This window comes from Amia ocellicauda, chromosome 7 (genome assembly GCF_036373705.1).
Source record: "Amia ocellicauda isolate fAmiCal2 chromosome 7, fAmiCal2.hap1, whole genome shotgun sequence".
Taxonomy (NCBI): Eukaryota; Metazoa; Chordata; class Actinopteri; order Amiiformes; family Amiidae; genus Amia; species Amia ocellicauda.
The window spans coordinates 13,341,927-13,357,633 of NC_089856.1; the positions used below are offsets into that span (position 1 = coordinate 13,341,927).

At 43.3% G+C, this 15,707-nt stretch overlaps 1 long non-coding RNA gene across 1 annotated transcript; it reads left to right on the forward strand.

The window, feature by feature from the left end:
• The first annotated feature begins 295 nt into the window (after positions 1-295).
• On the forward strand, positions 296-1,216 carry LOC136754046 (uncharacterized). The gene is made up of 3 exons (XR_010817505.1): positions 296-414; positions 763-838; positions 1,130-1,216. It is a non-coding gene; the product is annotated as an uncharacterized LOC136754046 (long non-coding RNA).
• Positions 1,217-15,707: the final 14,491 nt, after the last annotated feature.

Genomic DNA, 15,707 nt, shown 5'->3' on the forward strand with positions numbered 1-15,707 from the left:
TTTATGCAGACATTTAACAATAAGGAGTAATTCGCTTTACTGCAGTTTCACTCTTCAAAGCCCTAGACAGGCTTCTAATTAGTTTCAAGTGTGTTTGAAGTGATTATAGAGATCAGGCAATATAAATGACCCTGTGAATTGACCTTACATTGGCCAATAACTTTGATATGTATGTATGTATTTTATTCTGACATGATATTCATCAGTAATAACCCTAGGGAACAGAACGTTTCTAGGGCCACAGTTTTTTGTTCCTCCTCTCAACATGAAAGTGCTCAATTTGCAGGATGCAGTGGTGACTGACATCCCGAGTGACAGACACCGTGTTGTGGCAAAAGCAGACACCCAACGTCGAGAGGAGCCTGACGTTCCAGAGCCGAGGAGCTTAACTGTTCCATCATCTACAGATATGAGGTACTTTTTAACAGTTTGAACTCCATTCTGAAACTTCCTAAAATACATGAATATATATTATTGGTGCATCTTAAAATAAATGAGCACTTTGATGTCTTAAACTTTGCATACGATAGTGACTGGAGTGCAGTACATCTCATGGATTTGGTAAGAGCTCTTGGAAAATGCAAAATACATTCAAGACATTCCTGTGATTTTAAAACAAATTCTGAATGTCCGTTTATGATAATGCAACGTGTCAGTAGTAACGACACAGAAACTCTTTGGATTATTAAATTAAGTGAATTGTCGTTAATTTCTGCAACTAACTATTTCCCCCCCCCCCACCACACACTCTCTCTTCTGCAGGGGGCAGTAGCTTCTGGATTCTGGTGTGAAGGACTTTAAATGTGTTGCCGTGCTGGGGCATGGCACTTTCGGGAAGGTAAATCCCAGTAATCAGAGTCATCATGGTTATAATGTGGGGCAGAACCAACGATCAGTAATTTAATAGGAAATGTGGAGAATAGATATTTGCTTGACACTAATTTTCCTAAGAAATATCTGTGGACAATTTTGAAATTACATCCACTTTTTAACCTTTAAAAAGGCATTGTCTGTGACTTATTAAAGTGCAGCATTAGGAAGGATGTGTTACTAAATGTTTGTGTTGTGAATGTTGATCCTGGCGTTGAGAGTGGAGTTTGACCATCTTGATTCTGTGTTGCTCTGATAGGTGCTGCTTGCTGAGGACAAAGACAGAGCAGAAATGGTGGCAATGAAGGCTCTGAAAAATGGAGATATCGTAATCTTTGGTAATTTTGAGAGGTAAGGCTTCATTTTGACTCTAGTGAAGCTTCTGGGTTTGTAAGCAGAGCAAAGATGAATAAATCTAGTCATGTTTTGTATGTAATACACCAAAGCATTGCATTAGCAAGGTCTTCTGTGACTTTTTGACTTTCTTACTCTGCAGGAAAGTCGGCATTTTGTTGCAGCTGCAGAATTGTTCACCAGTGCTGTTTTTAATGTATATTCACATGCTGTCTGTCTTTTGTCTCACCTCAGTGTCATTTGTGAAAGGAGGATTTTGGAGACCGTCAGCAGTGTCCGGCACCCCTTTTTGTTGCCTCCTGTCCTGCTTTCAGATGCAGGTTCATATCTGTTTTGTTATGGAGTATGCGGCAGGAGGAGACCTCTCAACGCACATGCAGGCAGCCAGGTTTAAGGAGCTTAAGGCTGTGTAAGTGAAACTTTGAGATGTGTGACGTGTGCAGAATCGTCGATCTCGGGAGATAAGCTCGCTCTGCCAGCAGTAATGATGTCATGCCTCAGGTGTGTTTCAGGACTGTGTACCTATATGGTCAGAAATTATTGCAAGTTATGATTCCTAACCATCAGCACACAACCTCCAAATAACCAAACTAAGTACAACTAAATAATATGATCATTCTCACAAAAGGAATGCAGATTCACTTTTATAAAATGACCAAATTGGCAGTTTTTGGTGTCTGTCTGTATTTTCTGTTAGATCTGATAGCATAGATTGCTGGAGTTCCTGCACTGACAGGAAATGGGCTGGTTTGGCTTATTGACATTTGGATTCAATCCGAGCTGAAAAACCAAAAAGGAAAACTATTTTAACTCCTTTCTTTGTTGTTGATCTTTTCTCTTGAACAAATTTTATGCGGCTTGCGTGGTGCTCGGCTTGCAGTTCCTGCATGAGCACAAAATAGTGTACAGGTAAGATATCACACATCAGCAATTTTTACAATATGCAAAGATGAAAAAATCTACAGTCTCAGTGAGATCAAGAATAAACTATTTAGCCATTTAATTTAATTTCTCTTAGATTGTGTAAATTATTTATTGAGACACTTACAAATCCTCATAATCGAAGTCATGTCTTAAAATCAGTGTAGACATGTACCTGAATACATAAAGTTTGAGAAATGTATGTTACTTTTAATGGTTGACAGTGAAATAGTTCTTGTGTTCCTGGCAAAGTTGTCTCTATATTCTGCAGTCCAAGTGATTATACTGTGTTTTTATTTCAGGGATTTGAAGCCAGATAACTTGGTGCTGGACTCAGAGGGCTAACCAAAAATTGCAGACTTTGGGCTCTGCAAGGAAGGTACAGTAAGAAAATGAGTATTTGTTTCCCAGTTTAGTACTTTATGTATAATTTACATTGGTACTAGGATGTGTTTTTTTCCCCCGACTAACCTTAATTTTACTTGTTAGGCCTTGGTTTCGGAGATCACACTAGTTCAGCTTGCGGCACTCCCTCATATTTTGCTCTAGAAGTCCTGACCGAAGCATCGTACACCCGGGCAGTGGATTGGTGGGGCTGGGTGTGCTCATCTTTCATATGCTGGTTGACAAGGTGGGTATTCTTAACAGAACTTCATTTTTATACCTCTTGATTTTGAAAACGACAAATAACCAACCTGACTCACCTAGGAATCTCAGATTTCAGCTTCAGACCATCAGCTGTTTTTGCCCATAATGTTTCAGGTTCCTAATTAGCGGCTCTTTTTTGGCCACTGGCAGTTCAGCAGGAATAGGTTTTGGCAGGATCTGGCCACTCTGGAAATATTACCCCCCCATTAGCTGTCTGTTTCTAGATGGGTCTCAGTGTGTGCAGAGAGGGTGGGGAGGTGGAGCCCTAAAATAATTCCTACAAGTGCCTTGAAGGTAATGCAGTATTAAAATGAGAGCAGAGGGCCTCTGTTGAAGTAAGATCATAATCCCCTCGTGGTTCCAAATGTAGCGTAAGGTACACTTAAAAATTTCAATTAAAGAAGTGAATTTATAGTATCACCTTATCACGAATCCTGGAATCTTGTAGAACTCAATTTCTGTAATAATTGGACGCAGACACCAATTCCAAAGATATAAATTGTCAAATTTATTCAAAACAAAGACTAAATGTAGCAATACACTAATTATACAAAAGGGAAAAACTAATTAAAATTCAACTCTAGATCAACAAATCAAAGACAAATCACTTCCGTGACCAAATCAAAGACCATGGGATCGCATATGATAACACAAATCGTTAAACAAAAAAGGTTATAAACACATTGACTACAATACCGGTTAGTAAGACGAAGGTGATTCTCTCGTTAGTATTATTAGTCAGACATTAAATAACTACGCAGGTTAGTATTTATGTCAGGTGACTTCTCGTTATATATATATCAGTCTCATTTACGTTTAGGTGCCGAGAAAGATCCTTACTTGTTACCACAATTTCCCTTAACTGATTATTATTCAATGATTAAGGATAGGCAGGGCCACCAATAATCTAATGTCTATTAACTTGTGTCAATTTCAGACTAAACAGTTAAACAGGAATGAGAAGATATTTCTCGGCGTTGACAGATTTTATTTCTAAAATTATCAACAAAACAGTTTAATGCAACACACATTTATATTGAAGAAAACTAAATGATATTACACATTCTAGAGTTATGAATCACAGATTAACATTTCTAATTGATTTCTCAAATGTCATGAATCATGAACTCCAAACTGTTAAACTTATCTGAACTTCGTCGCAGAGAGGCCTCTCTGGCTTCGGGCTCAGATAACAGCACACGGCACGAGGTCCGTGTGGTTTGGAACAAAGGCAGTCCGGTTCGGCTTTGTCCAAGAACTTCCACTCAGTCGATGCACCTGGAAGTTGGGGTAGAGTCGTTTCCAAACAGATTTTCCACTGGTTTGAAGGCTCCAAGGTTGTGCACAAAATCTTCTTTGTAAGCAGGGTTCCACCGTAGTTACTTGAAGACGAAGTCTTTGAGGAAAGCAGGGCCCTGTTTGTTCCAAGGGTCAAGTTTCTTAAGACTCAAATAGCTGACACTTTTGTATACAGTCGACTTAGTCAATTGTCCAGCTGTAAAACTCCACTGATCAGGTGGGCACAGGCGGGCCTCCCAGTCTCCCAGTTTAACTCTTCTGTTGCCGGCAAAGACTTGGTTGGTTTCTGGTTCCGGTTCTGGCAACAGAGCTACAGGTTGAGCTGTGGCAGCGAGTTACTGGTTCAGGTGAGAGAGAGCGAGAGAAAGACCGTCCGCTGTTCCTTATAGTCTGTCAGATCAATAGGTGATTGGTCCCTGAGTTCTTGAGATTGGATTTTGGTTTCAGCCCCCAGTGTCCTATTGGAGGGGGGCTTGATTTATGACTGATGTCAATCCATGCCATCTTTTGGAAATGCCGGTTGGCCTGGGTTCGTAGCTCTATGTCGGGATTTCGGCTCTCGTCCACTTCAAAGAGTTTTTATCACCTACAGGCCCCTTTCTCCAGACATCTCATAGCAGAATTCCAAACTATTTGGCCTCTTCTCGGTGCCATCCTCCCCAAAACTGTCACTTTGATGCAAACTAGTTCCAAGCTGATGAGCTAAGGAAATCTGATAACTTTGGGTGGGAGAGGTCTTCTTTAGATCAGTGTTTCAGCTCAGAGCCCAACATGCTCTTCTCAAAATACACCCAACATAATGCTACAATGGTTAAAACCATTTCATTGAATACCACCAAAGCAAAGTTAAATCTATACCACGAGGGCCAGTTAGGATTTAATTCAAGCCCTGATGACTTAATTAGACTATTTGAAATCAAATCTTATAGTTCCAAGAACAGATCTCTCATGCATACAGAATCGAAAGCACATGCCTTTATTGTCAGATTATGATGGCAACCCCTTCCTTGGTTCGTCTCCTCGAACGCCACCTCCATAATGAAAGAGGTCTGTATGCCAGGGTTCTTTTTTAAGTTCTTGCCTCCAGTTTGTCCCTCTGTATCCTAAATGGTAATGTAAATGTTACGGATTTGGAGAAATGCCCAGTGACAGTGTAGCAGTGGAGTGAGGTTCCAAACAACAACACACACTCACTCATCTGTACTTCCAACTACGGGAACTTATTTTTTTAACATCATGTTTCAACTCTCCTGCACGTTTTGAATAATCCGCAGCTTCTGAATAAAACTCCAGCCGAGCGCCTTGGGTCTGGTGAAGGGGATGCTGAAGAAGTAAGGAAGCATCCCTTCTTCTCGGTACGTTGGCACGCGCATCCGTTTTACAGCCGCTCTTTCACATGAAGGTGGCACCACCTTATCCTGACCGTCCTTTTATTCTTCTATCTCGTTTCAAAGAGTGGATTGGATTGCACTGCTGGAAAGGAAGGTGAAGCCTCCTTTCATCCCTACAATCAGAGGGCGCAAGGATGTCAGGAATTTCAGCAATGCATATGTTTCCGAAAATATCCCAGTCCTGACACCGGCTCAGAAACCCATCGTACTCACCGAGGAGGAGGAGGAGAACTACTGTGACTTTGAATACACAGCGACATGGTGTTAGCCTTCAAACACTGTAAAAGCCAGACACAAGGAGGGAGAGAGTCTCGGGTTCCGTTGGTTGGGTTTATTGGGGTTCACAGGGGACAAACACAAGGGGGTAAAATAAGCAAAGCAAAACAAAACGTCCACACAAAATAGGGGGCTCCGGGCAGTTAGGATTGTAGGTCCTTCTTCTCGGCAGTTAGCTGCCCCCGTCGGGGAGGGAGAGGGATTAAATAGGCAAGGCACAGCTGCCGCTGACGTCACAGTCGCCTTGGTGCTCATTGCCCGCAGCCGTGAGTCTGCAGCCTGTTAGCGAGGGAGCGGACAACACAGCTGCGGCACATGAGCACCTCATCAGCGGACGTCAGCAGCAGCCGGGCCTGTCACACACCCCCCCCTAGAAAAGGACTGCCCGACAGGCAGGCCGGGAGAGAGAAGGGAGGGAGAAGAGGAAGGTACAGGGGAAGGGGAGGGAAAGGGCCGGGAGAGGAAGTCCGCATTGAGGTGCTGAGGGCCGGGGCGGTGACGGACTCGGAAGTTGAACTCCTGCAGGGCGAGATACCAGCGGGTGATGCGGTGGTTGGAGTCTCTCATGTGGTGCAGCCACTGCAGGGGGGCGTGGTCCGTCTCCAGGGTGAAGGGGCGCCCCAGGAGGTAGTAGCGGAGTGTCTCCACAGCCCCCTCGGTTTTTGGTTACTCTATACAGCAAGTCTTTTTCGATGTGGAACTGGGGATACGAGCACGCCCTTTGTGCATTCACTATGCGACCCTCCACAACTGCGACCTGGTCATATAACCGACCCAGGGCATCATCCCGGGACTGGTCCAGGGCAAAATCAGAAACCCGGGAGAAGATGGGATCCAGGGCTGCGCCAGAGGTGTCGGCCCTCCTGGTGGAGGAAGGGGAGAGCTTGCGAGTCCAAGAACTCGTTCCCTTTCGCCAGGGGGCGCATGGCCAGGCTATGTCCAGGCTGCCTGTGACGCCGGCCTGTCACCCTGGCTGTTCCAGGGGACCGCACACTACCTGGGGAGAGAGAAAAGGAGGGGGCTAAGGAGACAGGTTTATTTGTGGGACGGGTAAGGGAAGAAGGGCAAGCGGGTCGGGGAAAGACAGGTTTAGGAGCTGGGGTTTCCGGGGGAGTCGGGTCAGAGAGGGTCTTGGGAACAGAAGGGAGGGTGCCCGCCGTCGGGAGGTGGCATCGTCCCGGGCAGCGAGGTGGTTCTCTGCCAGTCTGGTGGCCTCCTCCAGGTCTTCGGGTTGGTGGGCTTGCACCCACTCTACGGAGGGACGTGGGAGATGGCAGATTAACTGCTCCAGGGCCACCAGGTCGGCAACTTCCGTGGCGGAGTGCTCGTCCAGCTTGAGCCAGTGGTGGCAGGCGTCCCGCAGCTGTTGTGTGAAGGCCTGGTGCCGGGAGCCGGATTCGAATCGGATGCTTCTGTCTGTTGTCAGGCCGACCCAGTCCAGGACACTGTCCTTCAGTTTCTTGTAGTCCAGGGCGTCCTCTGGACTGAGCACTCGGGCGGCGGACTGCGCCTCCCCGGTCAACAGGGGAGCCATGTGTACCACCCACTCCGACTCCGGCCAGCCGCAAAACCGGGCAGTGCGCTCGAAGATGGTTAGAAAAGCCTCCGGATCGTCCTCCGGCCCCATCTTCGGGATCCTCAGTCCAGGCCAAGCTGGGTTCGAAGCGGCCGCAGCAGGAGCAGGTGCAGGAGCTCGCACCTGAAGTTGCTGGACCAGCGCATCCAGGGTGTGTTGTTGCTGAGCCTGCAGCTGCACCATTGCGGCCAGCAATTGTTCCACAGAAGCTGCCTCCACGCACCAGGTTGGTCCTCAGTGACAGTGTGCCGCGGATCTTCCCCACATCGGCCACCAAATGTAAAAGCCGGATCACAAGGAGGGAGAGAGTCTCGGGTTCCGTTGGTGTCCAGGGTTTATTGGGGTTCACAGGGGACAAACACAAGGGGGTAAAATAATCAAAGCAAAACAAAACGTCCACACAAAATAGGGGGCTCCGGGCAGTTAGGGTTATAGGTCTCAGTCCTTCTTCTCGGCGGTTAGCTGCCCCCGTCGGGGAGGGAGAGGGATTAAATAGGCAAGGCACAGCTGCCGCTGATGTCACAGTCACCTCGGTGCCCATTGCCCGCAGCCGTGAGTGGACAACACAGCTGCGGCACAAGAGCACCTAATCAGCGGACGTCAGCAGCAGCCGTGCCGTGACAGACAGCAGCCTGTCACACACTCCTAAAAGCAGAAAACAGACACACACCTGGATTAGTGAGGTGCAGGCCAGCGGGCACACACGTAGAGAGGAAAATACAAGCTGCACACTCAATAGCTCCGATACAGATTCATTTCATAAACCAACGTTTCGGTAGACAAGCTGCCATCGTCTGGGCTTTGAGCAAATTCAGAGAAAAACTAGTAAGAGGAAATTAGATACAGATATGAGCAATAAGCATCTTTAGCAGGAACTAATTACATCACAAGACATTTGACATGCGTTTACATTTCATAATCAAATTCGGTATTATTTACATAATGACTAACCAATCAAAACAGCAAGAACAAGACACTACCATAGTGGTGCAGTCAATACAAGAGATGGTTTGATTCCTGGCTCTACAAATGTATTAAAGAAAAAACAAAGTTATCAACACAAGAATGGTTGATTTCTTCTGAGAAATTGTGGGTTATTATGCAATTCATTTGCTGCAGTTCAACTAGAAATTAGTGCCAATGAATGTAACCACCAATCAAAAACCTTCCTAGGAGTGAGAAGCAGGGATTGTGTGGCAGTCTGCAGTCTACACAATATTTGTATTCCTTGAACCACATGCCTGCTTCCCTGTGCTGGATCCTACCAGCTGATTTTATTGTCCTGTGATTCAGGAGAAGACTTTAATAGGATACTCACAGAGCAGGCTCTCTCGACTCTACTGGATGCTCCCTGTGTGTCATCTTGAGTTCGTCTCGTGTCGTCTCACCTCCTTGTCCCTCATCCCTCACATTGATTGAAAACTGACTTTGCAGCATTAGCTGTTAATGTACAGTTCACCCCCTAGTTCCAACGAGCATGGGTGAAAGTATCTGCTGTGTGATGAATTTTTGGTTTCTTTCAAGCATTTTTGTTTCAGGGTTGGAAAACCTCTGTTTCCTTTAGTTTTTTAAAACAAAATAGTGTGACAATGATACGAGAGCAACTCCAATCTTCTGGGCCCAGTTTTTCAAAACTTTTGATCTGGATCAGAATGATCCAGATTTTGTAATCCCCTTTCCTGCAATCCAGGATCAGAGTCATCTTGCTGATTTTGTGTCGGTTTTTCATAAAATAATCAGATAGGATCATTCTGATCCAGATACCACAAGATCAAGATTACAGAATCCTGATTTGAATAGGCCTCTGTTTAGCATGTTAGGCCAAAAAGACATGAGTGAACTAGACTAAAAAAGTGTAACACAAAGTTTGTATGTTACTTTTATTCACATATACATAACTGTAATGCATAAGATAACTTATAGACAAAATTCAACTCTCAAATGGATAACAAAATAATTAACAACACAAAACTTCACATTTCACTGAAAACTGTTAATTCAAGGAACCTTTTAATAATAAAGGTTCAATAGAGCATCTCTCATTGACCTTCCAGCTGGTCCATTCGGCTGCAATGCTAACAATGGTGTGTCAGGGCCATCCACTTGGGGCTGTGGAAGATCACCGCTGTCATCATGGAGAGAAACTGCGTGTTTGAGCTATGTTATGAAGGACAATACAGGCGAGAATTATGTTGCATGCTCGCTGTGGCTCAACATGTAGGTAGTTCAGACATGCAAAGCCCCTCTTCAACACTACATTTAGGCACTTAATTGTGCTCCTGGTTGTTCTTTGTTGAATCTTTCCTCTGCATCAGTGCTTGCTGTGGCAAAAGGTGTCATTAGCCATGGTAAGAGTGGGTACGCACTGTCACCTAGTAAGAATGCCCTCGGGGGGGTTTTGTTGAAAGATTTGGAAGATATTACTCAGAATTCATGTGTCATGGACAGGCCCTGGCCATTTCACCATGCAGTTGGTTATGATGAGGTCTGCATCTCCCTCACATTACACATTGATGCAGTGCCACCCCTTTCTGTTCACAAACTCCCATTCCCTCTCATGGGGTGCCTGGATGTGGACATGGGTGCAATACATCACCCCAATAATATTTGGCATATTGGCTTGATCATCTTTATGTGTTCTGGATTAGTTGGAAAAGTAACAAACTGGCAAGGCTGGCCAATGCAAAGGAATCTCTCTGTACCAAAGAACTGATCGTGAATTTATGGAGGCCCAAACTGTCTCCAATGACATGGTAAAATACCACTGTGAACGGCAGAGCAAGTGAAACTACTGTAGATTAATTTAAAGCAGAAGACCACCAAAGACCACAGTCAAAATACCCTCAAACAGGGAACAAGCCACACAAACGAGGAGAATTCACAGATATCATTCTTGACATCATTGGTAGACCAAGATCTCAGGCTCTGCATGGCATTTAATCTGTCTCACAAGAAGGTGAGTCAGGGCTTTGTGGGACTGAGAATGATGTTAGGGATTCTGGTCCCGTTAATGAGTCAGAAGACCACCTCCTGACCTCCATCATGCTAACTCCTGTGGAGACAGAGTCTGGAGTCCCACCAGCTAGTGGCACACCACAACAATCCGAGGATCCTCATTCCCCACAGGTAGAACCACCCCCAAAAGACGAAAACATGTTGAGAAAAACAACAACAATAATGATGCTTATGGAGAACTTGTGACGAGGGAATCTGAAAAAGCTGAAAAACAGATTAGTCTAGCTGAAGAGCAAATCAAGCTGACCTTTCTCCAACAGAAAGACGCAAAACATTCATCTTCTTCAAAAACAACTGCAAGATGCTGGTGTTAATTTTTCCGATGAGGAAATTTTGACAATTTGTTTTTTGCAGCTACTATTTTCCATTGCTAAAATTGCACATTTTCTGTTTATACAGTGCATCTGGAAAGTATTCACAGCACTTCACTTTTTCCACATTTTGTTGTGTTACAGCCTTATTCCAAAATGGATTAAATTAATTATTTTCCTCAAAATTCTACAAACAATACCCCATAATGACAACGTGAAAGAAGTTTGTTTAAAATCTTTGCAAATGTATTAATGTCTGGAGGAACATCATGTCTGGAGGAAACCAGGCACCGCTCATCACCTGGCCAATACCATCCCTACAGTGAAGCATGGTGGTGGCAGCATCATGCTGTGGGGATGTCTTTCAGCGGCAGGAACTGGGAGACTAGTCAGGATCGAGGGAAAGATGAATGCAGCAATGTACGGAGACATCCTTGGTGAAAACCTGCTCCAGAGCGCTCTGGACCTCAGACTGGGGCGACGGTTCAACAACGACCCTAAGCACACAGCCAATGAAACAAAGGAGTGGCTACAGGACAACTCTGTCAATGTCATTGAGTGGCTCAGCCAGAGCCCAGACTTGAACCTGATTGAACATCTCTGGAGAGATCTGAAAATGGCTGTGCACCAATGCTCCCCATCCAACCTGATGGAGCTTGAGAGGTCCTGCAAAGAAGAATGGGAGAAACTGCCCAAAAATAGGTGTGCCAAGCTTGTAGCATCATACTCAAAAAGCCTTGAGGCTGTAATTGGTGCCAAAGGTTCTTCAACAAAGTATTGAGCAAAGGCTGTGAATACTTATGTACATGTGCTTGGTGTCTTTAAAACAACTCCGTCACAGGGCGCATGTCTCTCAGTACAGCAGTGCAGTAAAGTAAGGAGTTAATCCTGTGCCTTTCATTGGGGATTTCATCTCCTCTCTCTTTTTCCCTCCTCTGTTTCGGTCACCCTCTCTTCTTGTTCTTTAGAAGAACTTATGCTGTTTTGAAGGCAAAGTGTGGTCACACAAAATATTGACTTGATATAGATTCTTCTTCTGTTCACTCATTTTTCATTTGTTAATTGATAAATATAATCTATTAACATGTCTATTTTGGAAAGCATTCTTCCTTTACAGCATTTTTTCACACCTGCCTAAAACATTTGCACAGAACTGTATTTATAAATTACTTGTATTTCATTTAGGAAACACATGTTTTTCTGATGCTGGATTTTGGAGAGAGCACTGAGGAAATGATATATGGTTTTCCTGGCAGCAATCATTCATCAGCTGTTTTGAAAGGAAATTTTAAAGGGAAAATCATCATCAATTAATCATTCTGGCAGGTAGGACATTAATCAATAACAATTTATATTAGGGAATATATATATACACTATATATTTATATATATATATATATATATATATATATATATATATATATATATATATATATACAGTGAGGGAAAAAACTATTTGATCCCCTGCTGATTTTGTATGTTTGCCCACTGACAAAGAAATGATCAGTCTATAATTTTAATGGTAGGTGTATTTTAACAGTGAGAGACAGAATAACAACAAAACAAAACAAAAAAACGCATTTCAAAAAAGTTATAAATTGATTTGCATATTAATGAGGGAAATAAGTATTTGATCCCCTATCAATCAGCAAGATTTCTGGCTCCCAGGTGCCTTTTATACAGGTAACGAGCTGAGATTAGGAGCACTCTCTTAAAGGGAGTGCTCCTAATCTCATACCTGTATAAAAGACACCTGTCCACAGAAGCAATCAATCAATCAGATTCCAAACTCTCCACCATGGCCAAGACCAAAGAGCTGTCCAAGGATGTCAGGGACAAGACTGTAGACCTACACAAGGCTGGAATGGGCTACAAGACCATCGCCAAGCAGCTTGGTGAGAAGGTGACACAGTTGGTGCGATTATTCGCAAATGGAAGAAACACAAAATAACTGTCAGTCTCCCTCGGTCTGGGGCTCCATGCAAGATCTCACCTCGTGGAGTTTCAATGATCATGAGAACGGTGAGGAATCAGCCCAGAACTACACGGGAGGATCTTGTTAATGATCTCAAGGCAGCTGGGACCATAGTCACCAAGAAAACAATTGGTAACACACTACGCCGTGAAGGACTGAAATCCTGCAGCGCCCGCAAGGTCCCCCTGCTCAAGAAAGCACATGTACAGGCCCGTCTGAAGTTTGCCAATGAACATCTGAATGATTCAGAGGAGAACTGGGTGAAAGTGTTGTGGTCAGATGAGACCAAAATCAAGCTCTTTGGCATCAACTCAACTCGCCGTGTTTGGAGGAGGAGGAATGACCCCAAGAACACCATCCCCATCGTCAAACATGGAGGTGGAAACATTATGCTTTGCAGTTCTTTTTCTGCTTAGGGGACAGGACAACTGCACCGCATCAAAGGGACGATGGACGGGGCCATGTACCGTCAAATCTTGGGTGAGAACCTCCTTCCCTCAGCCAGGGCATTGAAAATGGGTCGTGGATGGGTATTCCAGCATGACAATGACCCAAAACACACAGCCAAGGCAACAAAGGAGTGGCTCAAGAAGAAGCACATTAAGGTCCTGGAGTGGCCTAGCCAGTCTCCAGACCTTAATCCCATAGAAAATCTGTGGAGGGAGCTGAAGGTTCGAGTTGCCAAACGTCAGCCTCAAAACCTTAATGACTTGGAGAGGATCTGCAAAGAGGAGTGGGACAAAATCCCTCCTGAGATGTGTGCAAACCTGGTGGCCAACTACAAGAAACGTCTGACCTCTGTGATTGCCAACAAGGGTTTTGCCACCAAGTACTAAGTCGAAGGGGTCAAATACTTATTTCCCTCATTAACATGCAAATCAATTTATAACTTGATTTTTAACTTGATTTTTTTGTTGTTATTCTGTCTCTCACTGTTAAAATACACCTACCATTAAAATTATAGACTGATCATTTCTTTGTCAGTGGGCAAACGTACAAAATCATCAGGGGATCAAATTCTTTTTTCCCTCACTGTATATATATATATATATATATATACACACACAACAAACCGTAAATAAAAAAATAAAAAAATCATAGTATTAAAGAAAAGGTTATTCAAACTTTGGGTAATTTCCTTCAGGCCAACATAATTCTGGGAGTAATTTTAACACAGTCACTAATGGAAATTTAGATATAGGCCCAGTTATGGAGGACTAGGCACAGGACGGGAGAACCCAGGTGTAGACAGAGAAGTCGAAACAGGCGAGGGTCATCAAGAGGGCAGGCAGGCAGGTTGGGCGATGGTACAAACAAGACAGTAGAGGGAATCCAAGAGGCGGTAGTCAGGGCAGGAAAGCAAAGGTAATAACCAAGAAAAATGCTTAGAAGTGACAACACAAGGAAGATCAAGACTTAGCATTGAATGCAGGAAAAAAAAAGGGGGAGTTAAATAGTGAAGCAGGGAACAGGGATGTGAGGTGCAGAGCCAATGAGGGTGAAGGCTGAACACTGCATGTGTGGTGTGGAATGTAAATGGAACGAGTGGAGCTGGTGAACGGGAAGGACAGGTTCGAATTCGGGGGATGACGACCTCTGGTGAAGAACAGTGGGATGGTGGAGTGAGGATGACACACCCCCCAAAATGTACCTATTGGAAAGTCTCCTGAGTCTAACCAGTTATATTTGGGATGAAGCATCATTGATATCTAGATGTAAAAAACCCTGACAAAATACAATGTTCCTAGTGTTTATTTATTTATTTATGTTTAATATCTGGTGTTTTAGAAAATCAGGTTACTGACATATTAATTGAACCTTCTGTTAAGCAATATATGAATTAATATGTCTGGTTCCATATTTCAAATGAATAAAAGTTACAATCGTTATTACTGAAGCTTACCGTATACTATGTCATAGAGGCGCGTTCTTTATTGAAAAGTAAATTAAATTGCTTTTCAAGATTCACAATAGCAATTAAAATATACACAGTAAATGTCCACTGAAGATGCTGACTGGAAATCAGCAAACAAAAACTGTCTCCAAATGACGAGCAAGCTCAGATCACAGTAAAACATCTAAAGAAAATGTGTGAAAAGCGCATCTCTCAGACAATGTTAGGTATAACTGAAACTATACATGATATTTATAAAACTACAGTATTTCAGATACTACATCGTGTTTTGGCTGTGATTCGTATTGCAATAAAGTTATCATACGTATTAAATAAGTTACACTTTCGAGGGCATTTTTAAATACATGGGTTTTTTTTTAAATGCAGCTGTGCTGTGCTGGCTGCACTAACCCGCCCCTGTAGTGATCGGCAGTATTGAGCACTGAGGAGGACCTGTGAACCTGACGCGTGTAAAATGCTATTATAAGCCAGGCCAGCACTTGAATGTATAGAACAAGCCCTTTTTTCTATTTGTGTGTGAAATTGCTACTGTGTCTTTGTCTTTGTTCGAATGTGTAGTGCTCTGTGGTAGCCTACTGACACGTGTGTATTTATCATTCTCTACCTCCGATTAAGATTCAATAGTGACCACAATCTGTGCTGACATCAAACTGTAACGATACCAAATTGGGTCTAATTTCATTGTATGATCAATAATAATAATACAACTTACACATACTTATAGTAAATGGCATACTATCATGGACATAAACAAAGCCTACCTATTAAACTACAACTACTAACCTACTTTCACATACTATTACTGATGCACACTACTCCTAACCTAAATTATACTACTACTACTTCAAATACAAACCATACTGATATTAACCTCCAATCTACCATAAAAACACCGTAATATATCATGCAAAACGTACTCGCATGTGCAATTTGTATTCCGATGCTTTACATTATAGTTATATATATATTATATATAATAATAATAATAATAATAATAATAATAATAATAATAATAACTGACAAGCTCGAATTCAGCAAGGATCTTGATCGTCTGGCACGGTTCTGAAGGCAACACGTGAAACCAGACAGTGAGGCTGTCGGGGCAAAAAGAACTACAAATGTCGAAAGTCGAGTTCTTCGTTGACGTCATCAACAT